The sequence below is a fragment of the Pan troglodytes genome, chromosome 5 (assembly GCF_028858775.2).
Source record: "Pan troglodytes isolate AG18354 chromosome 5, NHGRI_mPanTro3-v2.0_pri, whole genome shotgun sequence".
Lineage (NCBI taxonomy): Eukaryota > Metazoa > Chordata > Mammalia > Primates > Hominidae > Pan > Pan troglodytes.
The window spans coordinates 33,121,717-33,133,481 of NC_072403.2; the positions used below are offsets into that span (position 1 = coordinate 33,121,717).

Sequence of the window (11,765 nt, forward strand, 5' to 3'; positions counted from 1 at the left end):
GGGAACACATTCAGACCACAGCAGTTTCTAAGAGGAGGTAGAAATCCAATGTATCAAATAGTGTTGAGAAATCATATAAGTTGAGGACTAACATAGCCATTTCAACTAGTGAAATGTAAAAGATCAGTTTAAGTGGAGTGTTGAAGAAGAAAGCAAGATGAAGGAGTGTAATAAAGAAATGAGATGAAAGAAGATTTGGGTTTGATGACACTTCAAGGAAATATGGCTATAAACTGAAAGACAGTACTATCAATAGCTGAAAGGAAAAGTGAAAGCAAGAGAACATTTCTTTCAGATGAAAGAAATAAAAGCAGCTTTGAATGCTGATGAGAAAGATCCTATAGAGATCAAATAGAATTTTTTTTAATAATACAGGAGAAAGAGGAAAATATTGCTGGAACTATGCCCTTGAAAGAAAGAGGGTTTTTAATTATTTCTTACAGAAAATGTAGAAATTTAGAAGTAGAAGAGTGCATGGCATTGGTAAAGGTAGAACTGGTAGGTTCAACTGTGCCAGCCTGTCTCTTATTCTTCCCAGAATCACTGTAGTGAATGTGTCAGATGAAATCTTCAAAATGGCCTTCCAAAATAAGCACAAGGAAAGAGGCCTTTTTCTAGGCCTATGACATCAAAGATACAGCTTTTCTCTCTTTTTATGGAGAAGCACATGCAGATCAACCCAATTTCCAAAAACATCCCAGCAGAAAATGCTGAAAAGCACTTTCATTCACAGCAGCTTTCTAAATGGGGTTGGGGAAGGCCCTAAGCAAAGGAAAAGGAAAGATCTAACTCAAAGAGGCTTGAGACAGAGGCAGCTTGCATTTCCTTCTTACTGGCTGCATTTTCTTTGATGGAGCTCATGTCTTTGAGACTGAGAAAGCCCTTAGGTCACTTCCCTGATCAAACAAATTAATGTTAGGGCTGGGTGCGGTGGCTCACGCCTGTAATCCCAGCACTTGGGTGGCGGAGGTGGGCGGATCATGAGGTCAGGAGATCCAGATCATCCTGTCTGAAACAGTGAAAACCCGTCTCTACTAAAAATACAAAAAATTAGCCGGTCGTGGTGTCACGCGCCTGTAGTCCCAGCTGCTCAAGAGGCTGAGGCAGGAGAATCACTTGAACCCGGGAGGCGGAGGTTGCAGTGAGCCAAGATCGCACCACTGCCCTCCAGCCTGGGCGACAGAGCGAGACTCCATCTCAAAAAATAAAATAAAATAATAATAATAATAATAATAATAATAATGCTAGGAAACAGGTAATTCTTCATTCAGTAAACCTATTAGTAATTAGAATACTTTTGTGTAATCCAGACAGAGGAAAGGAGATAAAGAAAATTTTAGGAAATTAAGCACATTATTTTGGCTCTGCTGAGAAGCTTTATTATGGATAGCTGCAGGGGTAATTTTGAACTCCCTTCATTTTTAAATTTATTATTATTATTTTAGGGGGAGGATCTTGCTCTGTAGCCCAGGCTGCAGTGCAGAGGCACAATCATAGCTCACTGCAACCTCAAACTCCTGGATTCAAGTGATCCTCCTGCCTCAGCCTCCCTTGTAATGGGGACTACAGGCATGCACCTCTGTGCCTGGTTAAATTTTTTTATTTTTTTTGTAGAGACAGGGTCTCGCTATGTTGCCCAAACTTGATTCAAATTCATGGCCTCAAGCAATACTCCTGTCTTGACCTCCCAACCTTTCTTTAAATTATTACCAATCTTTTCCCATCAAAGGTCAAAAGGCAAGCCTGCTGAACTAGGCCAGATGCTGCTGGGAGAAGTTGCTTTCATAGAGCTTTGGATGGTAGTCTCTGCCCACCCATTCATTCATTCTGCAGCCAAACTATATTGATAAAGAACCTACCAAATGGGGAGCCCTAGTGATAGATTATTGAACAAAATAGATATTCCTCGTCTTGGGGCATATGGAGCGGGAGGATGGAGGCTGACATTAATCAAATAACTCTGGTATTATACATTACAAACTGATATAAAAGCACTAAAGGAAAAGTGAAAAAGAATCAAGTGGCCGGGCATGATGGCTCACGCCTGTAATCCCAGCACTTTGGGAGCCCAAGGCGGGTGGATCACTTGAAGTCAGGAGTTGTAGATCAGCCTGGCCAACATGGTGAAACCCCCTCTCTAATAAAAATACAAAAATTAGCCCTGCGTAGTAGCTTACGCCTGTAATCCCAGCTACTCCGGAGGCTGAGGCAGGAGAATCGCTTGAACCCGGGAGGTGGAGGTTGCAATGAGTCGAGATTGTGCCATTGCCTTCCAGCCTGGGCGACAGAGCGAGACTCTGAGAAAAAAAAAAAAGAAGAAGAAGAAAGAGAAAGAAAGAAAGAAAAGGAAGGAAGGAAGAAAGAAAGAGAATGAGAGAGAGAGAAAGAAGGAAGGAAGGAAAGAAGAAAAGAAAAGAAAGAGAGAGGGAAGGAGGGAGGGAGAGAGGAAGGAAGGAAGGAAGGAGGGAAAGAAGGGAGGGAAGGAAAAAAAAAAAACCAAGGAACCATGTGTTGCGTGGAGACGGGAGGTCAAGAAAAGCTTCCTTGATTTGAAAAGCTTTCTTGAGTTGAAGCTGAAGCATTAAACAAATTTAACCAGGTAAAGAGAAGAGGCCGGGCGCGGTGGCTCACTCCTGTAATCCTAGCGCTTTGGGAAGCCGAGAGGGGCGGATCAGTTGAGTTCAGGAGTTTAAGACCAGAATGATTTTACAGAAAGAAAATCATTTGGTATCAAGGGGAAAACACGACCAGCACCTTGACTCTAGAGGCTACGTTCCTAAAACAGCAAGCGGGGCAGGAGGGAAGTCCCACGGAGCTTTGGAGCCACAGGAGAGGCACTTTTATCTCCCTCTTCTGGCAAACTAGGTATGAAAGGGAGAAAGAAATTTCACTCTGAGGTGCGAGCGCCGCCGGACATTTCCTGACGGCTCAGGTGGGCAGGCTGAGTGCGCGAGCGCCTCACTGGCTTCTCATAGGTACCTGGGTCAGGACGAAGCCACATAGTTCCTCGTGATGAGAAACTCACTTCTGGCACCTGTCGAGATGCCAGATTCCATGCCAAGCCCCCGAAGATTCTGACTAGTTTGGCAAAAAATGGGATCTGGCAGGTCCACTTCAAAGCAGCGCCCTGTTCCTTTTGTTGCCAAAGATCTGAGGACCACACTGCTAAACTGAGCAAAAAACATGCGTGGGTTGGAGATGGAAGTGAGAATAATGAGTTTACAAGCACAGTATTACCAACCCCAAAAAACAACCACCACGCTGGGAAAATTCCATATAATGAAACTTAATGTGTTACCTTTGGCTTGTTTGCCATAAGCAAAATATTGGGGACGGGGAGTGGATAAGGAAGTAAACTGGGTAGGTGTGTAAATAAGGACGAAAGACTGCACCATTCTTTAGATGACAAAAATAGACATTCCTGGGAAATAAGCAAAGGAAGAGCCCCACAAGCAGCGGCCTCTGGTGGCGTGCCGTGATCGTATAGTGGTTAGTACTCTGCGTTGTGGCCGCAGCAACCTCGGTTCGAATCCGAGTCACGGCAGTACTTTGATGTCGCCTCAATTTCTCAACGTACTGAGCAGTACCTTGACGTCGCCTCAATTTTTCAACATACTGGCGTGGAGACAGTCTCGGAAAAACCCTTGCAAAATTGAATTGACTTACGATCTAATCTGTACACAAAAAACACTAGTATTCATCATGGTGCCCCAACCAGTCAGCCAAGCAGAGAGTGTCTACGCTTGTTGCCTTGTCTTTTTTTCCCCCTCTCCAAAGATTCTCTTCCCAACCCTACCCAAGCCCTACAGTCTTGTTGGCATTGGCTGTATGTGAAGAAACTGAGGTAATTTTTTTTTAATGGAAAACTTTTACTTTCAAACACTGGTAGGCATGAGGAAAGGACTGTTCAAAAGGGGATCCAGGTTTGTTGTGGAGATCTTTCTTAAAACACAAAAGACAAATTATTAATCACGCGTTTCTAAGTATCCTAGCTGGACCAATGCTGAAAAACTGTAACCTTTGATCGTCTGGAGAAAATTAAAGAAATTTGAGTAATTGAAGGAATTTGGGCGGGTGGGAATAATGGCCCAGAAGAACAGCCGCCATTTCTAGCCCGTTCAGTTTCTAGAATGAGTTCTAAAGGGCCAAGTAGACTGGGTGAGGCGGGAGTGGAGGAGAGCTGATCTGAGATACGGAGGTGGCTGAAAAGAAGTAGTTGGTGCTACCTAGGACCAGTAGGAGGTGGCTGGAGACAGGCAGATCCCCAGAGGCGCTTCCATGAGCCCAGTTCTAGTTAGTAGCACAGCACTCTGAGAACACATTAATGGCACTTCGTCCCTCCTGGCCCTGGTGGATGGTTAGTATTCAAACAGGTGTGGTGGCTCATGCCTATAATCCCAGCACTTTGGGAGGCCGAGGCGGGCAGATCACCTGAGGTCGGGAGTTCGAGACCAGCATGGCCAACATGGTGAAACCCCGTCTCTACTAAAAATACAAAAATTAGCTTGGCATAGTGGCATAGGCCTGTAGTCCCAGCTATTCGGAAGGCTAAGGCACGAGAATTGCCTGAACCCAGGCAGTGGAAGTTGCAGTAAGCCAAGATCACACCACTGCACTCCAGCCTGAGTGACAGAGTAAGACTCTGTCTCAAAAAAAAAAAAGAATACTCATACTTTTAGCAACTTATCAAAAATTTCAGCAAAAGAGATTTGTTCTTTCCTTCTTGGGGCTAAAATAGCCCCCATTTCTTCTCCAACTGTCCATCCAGCTGACATGGATTCTGAAACTCAGAGATATTGTAATTGAGCTGAGCTGCCTTATACTGTAGGATATCATCTCTCCAACAGGTCAGGTTCTAGGCCTCTTCTCAGTAATTTAATAGCATTTGTAGTGGTTATTCATGTTCACTTGTATCACATTCTACTTCAATTTTCTTTTTAGTCTATTTTATCTTGACTCAGTCTTACAAGAGTGAAGACAGGGATCAAGTATGTATTGACCCTAAAGGATCAGTTCTTGTCAATTATTTTGCCACAAGTGAATGATAAAACTGCTAAAGCAATAAACATTTTGATCTTGCAATTCTCCAGAACACATTTTCTCAGATCTTACTGGCCTGAGTAGCAGAAATCTATGGACTCTGACTCAGAGGCTATCTCTTAGTGAGAGAGCTAGGGTCCTAGATCTATTACAGAATAAAATTGTAGTGACAAGTGAGTCATAGGGCTCAATAAAACCCATGCTGTATGATTTGCTCCAAAAGTAGAGAGCTTGCTTGGCGTGTACCATATGATACTCAGTGCAAAGCACATGTTTATCTTAGAGGTGTGAAGTTCTCTGGTTCACAATAATGTTTTGCAGCTTTGAGTGAGCATTGCTAGAAATCTGGTATAAACAGGGGAATTGTGAGGTTAAAAGCTTGCATTTTATGAATGCACTAATATTGGTGTGGAAGTATCTTACACAGTCTGCCAACCACATTTTCAGAAAGAAAACTGTTTTACTCTACCTATGGCATTCATGGTCTTGAAATGACTTTTTAATATTTCTATGTTTTATCATTCTCATCTCTCCATGGAAATTAATGAAAGTTACCACCTTCTAAGATTGTTCTAAAGATTTAAGGGTGGTAAATGCATGATGGCACTAGCTCAGTAAGGTACAAACAAACAAACAAAATAATAAAATAAGCCATTTTTGGAGTTAAATAAATAAATATCATTGCTACTTAAGTGGTGGAAGGCCTTCATGCAGTAGTAATATTGCAAAGGCTGGTACCAGACTCAGCATCTATTTAACTTGACTACAATCCCGTGCTTCTTTGATGCTGATAAGGTAGTTCTAACAATAATAAGAAGGGTTTTGTCTGTCCTCAGGATTGAGGCTTATTTGAAGATCTGAGCAAGGCTTTTTATAAGGCAGATGTTGGCCAAAATGTTTGCTATGATAGGCCATAAGTTTAGGGAAGACACAGATGTTGTGGGAAAAGGTAGGTTCTAGAAAGAATAGCCCCAAAAGTCAGGGAATCAGGAAAAGAACTTTCCTTCTAATGTCAGCAGAAATCCAGATGAAACACTTTAAGCAGGGGTTTTGTAGTATTAATTTCTCTCAAGGGTGCAGCAATCTATCTGTAGCCACACCACTCCAGCACCTACTTTATGTTGAAACATCTGCTTGTATCTTGGAAAGATTTCCAAAAGGAGAAACAAAGGGCTTTTCTTCCAGGGTTTTACACATACCAAGATTTATGAAACACCTGTCAGTGAGAAACAGAAGTCGGGGAATACATAACTAAGCTTCACAAAAAACCTCAGCCAATAAAGCTGAAAAATTGGTATAACCTGGCTTTGTGATTAGCTAGGTAGTGAGTAGAAGCTCATGACCCACAGGAAATAAATCAGAAGCAACACCAGGCTTGGTTAAAAAATAAAAACTCAACCTCAACCCAAGTAATTTCTCATCTTTCCAGGGTCTTGCATTTTGTGGATGCTTAATGAATGCATATGCAAAGCACCAGGCGGTTATTTAAATATTTCAGGATATTGGTTTCATCTGCTTTTCCCCATGCTAAGCTGCATTCAGCTAAACATTCCATGACTCCTTCTGCATTCATTAAACTGACATAGAACCTGAGATAAAAGGTCATGCAACTCTGTGAGGCCCAAGTGAGAGGTTCCCACAGCATCCTGTGAGGGCTATCACATTGTACTCTACTTTGTTCTCTACTTCTCTGTATCATCCACGCAGTTTTACAATCTATGTGGGTCTAGAAATTGAGTCTATTTTAACCCAGCAGGCAAATGAGCAGAACAAGACTATGACAGAAGCAAAGATATCCATCCAGGAGAACTCCGTGTGTACACCTAACTCATTGTTTCTAACAGCAGATCTCCTGTTGAGACCAAAGCTGTCTTTGAAACAGAGGGTTTCAAGGTGCCTAGTTTGGGTAAGTGGGAAGCAGGGTGACCACAGATCTCCACGACATCACTGTGTCCTCGTCTAGGCTCACTTTCTTGTGCCAGATTAGATAAAATAGAAGGAAGCATAATGGTTTTACTCAATTGCACTGAATTAGCTCAGAAGGTAGTGTCGTGGGTTCTATAACCCAGCGGTAAAGAGATTGGTTTCCATATCACTTGTGTTTTTGTTTGTTGTTGGATTTTTTTAGTTGGTTAGTTTGTTTTGGGGTGTTTTTTGTTGTTGTTTTCAGCAAATTTTAAAAATTTGCTTTTTTATCTCCCTGTAGAACATAAATTCAATAATGAAAGAAAATTTTGCTGTTTTATTCAATGTTCTTTCTCCAATACCTAGAAAAGTACCTGAAATGCAGTAATGACTCAACATTTGTGGACAAAATGAATGCACGAACAGAGAAATAAATTTAAAATATGTTGCGATATCCAATATTTCCTGTAGGGGGAGATAGTCACCATGAAATAGAAATTTCACTCATTTCAATTTGAAATAAATTCTGAAATCTTGCATTGAAGAAAAGTATTTTTTTTAGTGTTGGAATTGCTGCTTTGTTGCTGGTTCAGAAACACAGATGTGCTTTCTTTGTCACAAAATTAAGTACACTTTTGTCAAATTGATACATTTTACAAAAATGTTATAAATACGATATATCTGAACATATGCCCAAGAGGGGCCCTGTGGCTTAGCTGGTCAAAGCGCCTGTCTAGTAAACAGGAGATCCTGGGTTCGAATCCCAGCGGGGCCTTACGTGTTCAATTTTATATTTTCAATAGTATGTTGCAAATACATATGTTGAAAATGCATTAAGGAATTTATAGGTTGTGAAATCCGTATTGAGCAATTAGCACAATTATGGAGAGTCCCTTGCAGGTAACTGCATCACAATATGAAAGGGTTGGGATGAAGGGAAAAATGAATAAAGTTTCTGTTGGTAAAAAGTAATGGGTTTGCTGATGACAGGTAAGACTGGGGATATACAAGTTGTACAAAAAAAAATCTTGTAATACATAGTAGAGAGTAACATTTCAAATTCTGTTGTAGACATTCAGTCTCCAGCCTCTTAACCTTGATAGCCATCATTTTCAGCTACATGATAGATTTTGATTATCAGTGTCAGGCAAATAATTAATAAGCCATGGCATTTTGTTTGGAGTCTGATTCACTTTGATTTTTGAAAACAAGAGAGCAACGGTGCAATTTATATTCTCACCATTTCTGTTTTGTATGACCCTAAGAATTGTCTTATTTGTGCATCTAGGATCTAGGGACTCAATGATATCTCGAGGAAATAAATCACAAATGAATGAAGACTTTCCTGAATCTTAAGTGGCATTGCAGTTCATAAACTAAAGTGTACCCTCTACAGCACTGGCCTACTCATTAGGCTTCTCAGTTTTATCTAAAGAGATTTCAAATGTTTTTATCAGAGTTCCACCAGAGTCATAGTCTTTTCACTGCTGTAAAAGTAGTCTTGCACTGTGCCTGAAATCATTTATACTTCAGAGTAAATCTGAATTCTGCTTTCTCATTTTATTCATAGCAGTTCTCTCCCACCTACTTTCAAAGGAATGTGAGCAAAAGAGATTGTCACAAGCCTCAGCTTCACTTCTCAGAAAACTGATATTTAAAGGATCCTGAAAATTGGAATGCTGCTATTGAAAAATTTGTAAACAATTGATTAAGCTATGTCTTCAAAGTTTAAGTATAAAAATACAAACTTGAATACTACAGTATTCTCTCCTTCTTGCAAACTAAATTCAAAGAAGGCTGAAAATATCTTAAGATTTATATATTACATGTTATGGTGTTATTCTTGCTCTACGCTTACTAAAAGCTCAGAGAGGAACAAATATGTTCTCAGGTACATTTCAGTTAAGTGGCCCTAAACAACCTGTGTCTGAAATATTAAGTGGAACACACAAATCACATACCAAACTCTCACTACCTGACACCTGTCAGTTACTCCAAACTCAACCTACACATTGAAAGGAAGCTTCAGGTCGGGTGCGGTAGCTCACGCCTGTAATCCCAGCACTTTGGGAGGCTGAGGCAGGTGGATCACAAGGTCAGGAGTTCAAGACCAGCCTGACCAACATGGTGAAACCCCGTCTCTACTAAAAATACAAAAATTAGCCGGGCATGGTGGCATGCGCCTGTAATCCCAGCTACCCAGGAGGCTGAGGCAGGAGAATCGCTTGAACCCAGGAGGCAGAGATTGCAGTGAGCCGAGATCGTACCACTGCACTCCAGCCTGGGCAACAGAGCCAGACTCCATCTCAAAAAAAGAGAAAGAGAAAAAGAAAAAGAAAAGAAACGGAAAAGAAAAGAAAGGAAGCTTCCTCCGTTATTAACATATTTGCAGACTGTCTCACAGCCTGGTTTTGAAAGATGAGAAAGTAGAATTCTCCCTTCCCCCTGTTATATTTATGAAAGAAGGGAGAAGTAAATTAAGAGGAATGACAGAAGATGACACAGAATATATGGTGTCAATGTTATTTAAAGCTTTGCAAAATAACAGAGATTCAGTGAAGAATTTTTATAGTGACATGAAATATTCTTAGAAAGACAATGATTAAAAGGAATTCAAGAAAGCAAGATAAACAAGAAAGTAAGATAAGATAAATAAAAGAAACCAAAATAAACAAAAGATTTGCTGGGTTTGGTGGCTTATGCCTGTAATCCCAGTACTTTGGGAGGCAGGCGGATCACCTGAGGTCAGGAGTTTGAGACCAGCCTGGCCAACATGGTGAAACTCCGTCTCTATTAAAAATACAAAAATTAGCCAGGCATGGTGGTGTGCGCCTGTAATCCCAGCTACTCGGGAGGCTGAGGTACGAGAATCACTTGAGCCCAGGAGGCAGAGGTTACAGTGAGCCAAATCACACTACTGCACTCCAGCCTGCGTGACAGAATGAGACTGTCTCAGAAAAAAAAGCCTTCAAGCAAAACAAAACAAAACAAAACAAAAACAAACACTTGAAAATAAAATATCTGACAGTTTATGAGCAGTAGCTTTGGTTTTTAAAGATATCGATTTATAAATCAAATCTTGAAATATGATGTTTTAATGACTTTTTAAATAATTTTCTGTACTCTAGAGCAGGCAGAACATTCTTCACACAGAACATTTCATCTCAAAAGCTTTCTGCTCTTTGTTTTAATTCTCCAGTGGCCATCAATTCACTTCTCAGAAGACTAATATTTAAAGGACCACGCGAATTGGAATGCTGCTATTGAAAACCTTATAAGGAATTGATTAAACTGTGTCTTCAAGGTTTAAGTACCTAAAAATACAAACTTGGCATGCTTGTTCCATTAGCAAACCATCCCAACACATATTTTTATTGGTATTTATTATTAGTATATATTTGATATTAAACAAGATGCAATAAGCCATAATTTCAGTTATTTATTTAAATGTTAACTTAGTCACAACTTTACTTTGTTCATTTGAATCTAGCATTTCTAGGCCAGTGGTTTACAATTGGAGATTTGCATCACTTACCTATGGAGTTTTATTAATATGCAAATATTTTAGGACCTACTCCAAGCTTACCAAATCTCCATTTGACATTATTAATATATTTTTTATGTTTTTATTTTTATTTTTTTAGAGACAGGGTCTCACTCTGTCACCCAGGCTAGAGTGCAGTAGCATGATCATACCTCATTGTAACCTCAAACTCCTGGGCTCAAGCGATCCTCCCATCTCAGCCTCCCAAAGTGCTGGCATTACAGGTGTGAGCCACTGCACCAGCCTTTATTGATATATTCTTGGCATAATCTTATCATGTGGTAATATCTTTGTGGTATATCATGTTGTATCTTAAGACTTTTTTCTTTGTAAAAATTATGTTCATCCACTTTAATAAATTAAATGCAATGTCTACTCTTGTCTTTGAAAATATAATTAATCAGTATGTTCATAACTATTTTGTCTAAAATTGATTTTGGATTGGCTTTATTGTCTTCTTTTACAGGCCACAGAAAAACCAAAACTCCTTATTAGTGTCATTATTTGTATTATGAACTCTCATCAGATATTTCACTTTTTTTTTTTTCTTGAGGTGAAGTCTTGCTCTGTCACCTAGGCTGGAGTGCAGTGTGGTGATCTCGGCTCACTGCAACCTCTGCCTCCCAGGTTCAAGCAATTTTCCTGCCTCAGCCTCCCAAGTAGCTGGGATTACAGGCATGTGCCATCACGCCCAGCTAATTTTTATATTTTTAGTAGAAGCGGGGTTTCATCATGTTGGCCAGGCTGGTCTCGAACTCCTGATGTCAGGTGATCCACCCGCCTCTGCCTCCCAAAGTGCTGGGATTACAGGCATGAGCCACCGCGCCCAGGCAGATCTTTCACTTTTGAAAATTGTAAGTAATAGATTAACTATAACCATTTTAAGTCTTTTGTCATCTACATATAGTTATTTTGTTTTACTTTGATGCTGCATTGAAAGCCCTTGCAATTAGCTATAGGCCAGAGTGCTTTATCTTCAACAAAGAAGAACTCTCAAAACCTTATGGAAAAAGACTATGCCAGGTACTTTTGGGTACAGGCTTCTGAGGGCATCACTTAAGCAACTTTAAGACCATATCATTCTACCAAGGCAGCATTTCCAAACTCTAGTCAAGAAACACATGGTCTCATGAGAATGTGCTAGGGAAATAAAATAATCCTGCCAACAAAAATACCCTTCTGTACCAATAGAAGAAAGAACATCCTTTATTGAGTGTGCATTAACAGATGTACATGTATGTAAGGCAGCATAAAGGTGATGACAAAATTAGAACAA

The 11,765-nt window shown here is 40.3% G+C and overlaps 2 non-coding genes across 2 annotated transcripts; both read left to right on the forward strand.

The window, feature by feature from the left end:
• Nucleotides 1-3,472: 3,472 nt before the first annotated feature.
• TRNAH-GUG (transfer RNA histidin (anticodon GUG)) lies at nt 3,473-3,544 on the forward strand. The gene has a single exon. It is a non-coding gene; the product is annotated as a tRNA-His (tRNA).
• A 4,102-nt stretch (nt 3,545-7,646) lies between these two features.
• TRNAT-AGU (transfer RNA threonine (anticodon AGU)) lies at nt 7,647-7,720 on the forward strand. Its single transcript has one exon. It is a non-coding gene; the product is annotated as a tRNA-Thr (tRNA).
• Nucleotides 7,721-11,765: the final 4,045 nt, after the last annotated feature.